Here is a 1,028-nt window from a genome sequence, read left to right on the forward strand (position 1 = left end):
ATGAGTCTTCCTCCAATCCTGATGCCACGTTTTTCTTCACAGAACACAGCTTCTCATATTATTTGCTCAGCATACAGGTTGAATAAGTATGGTGAAAGAATGCAACCCTGTCACACACCTTTCTTAATCTTAAACCATTCAGTGTCCCTATGTTCTGTTTGAACAACTGCCTCTTGGTCCATGTACAGATTTCTCATGAGCACAATTAAGTGCATTTAGGAAGACTACCTTCTGATGTAAGTTAGTTTGGCACAAAGCGCTACACCAAAACAAAACAAAATATCCACTGTCATTAAGTCAATTCCAATTCATAGTGACACTATAGAACAATAGAACTGCTCCTTTGAGTTTCCAAAACTGTAAATCTTTACCAGAAAAGACAGTTTCTTCTTTCTCCTGTAGAGTGGTTGGTGAGTTTGAACCACCAGGCTTGTGGTTAGCTGGTCAATGCTTATCCCACAGTGCCTCCAGAGCTCCTTAAAATGTTCTATACATTCATTAACACAGAAATTCACAATATTTATTGTGTGATACAAGCAGTTAAAATACTCTGCTGCTAACTAAAAGATTGGAGGTTCTAGTCTGCTCAGAAATACCTCAGAAGAAAGTCCTAGCAATCTACATCTGAAAAGCCAGCCATTGAAAATCATATGGTGCACAGTTCTACTCTGGCACACATGAGGTTGCCTTGAATCAGAGTCAAATCTACAGCCATTGTTTTTTTATTTATGGTTTTATTAAAATTTTCTATTTGTTATTTTTTATGCCTCCCTGCTTTATCTGTTTGATAAAGACTTATGTTGTTAGTTTCCCCCAATACTTGTGTTTTGGTTAAATTGTAGTATTTAGTGTGCTTCTAGGTTTGATATTTTGTTCTTCAGTGAATTTGTGTTATGTGTCTATTTCACTTTCTAGAAGAAATGTACTTTTATTAGTGTAAAATACCTCTCTGTGCTCTATTTAAAACTTTTCCTTGAATTATTCTTTGTCTAATGTTACAGTCTTGCTGTGGTGCAGTAGGATAAGAA

This window comes from Chrysochloris asiatica, unplaced genomic scaffold (assembly GCF_000296735.1).
Source record: "Chrysochloris asiatica unplaced genomic scaffold, ChrAsi1.0 scaffold00492, whole genome shotgun sequence".
In the NCBI taxonomy this organism is placed as follows: domain Eukaryota; kingdom Metazoa; phylum Chordata; class Mammalia; order Afrosoricida; family Chrysochloridae; genus Chrysochloris; species Chrysochloris asiatica.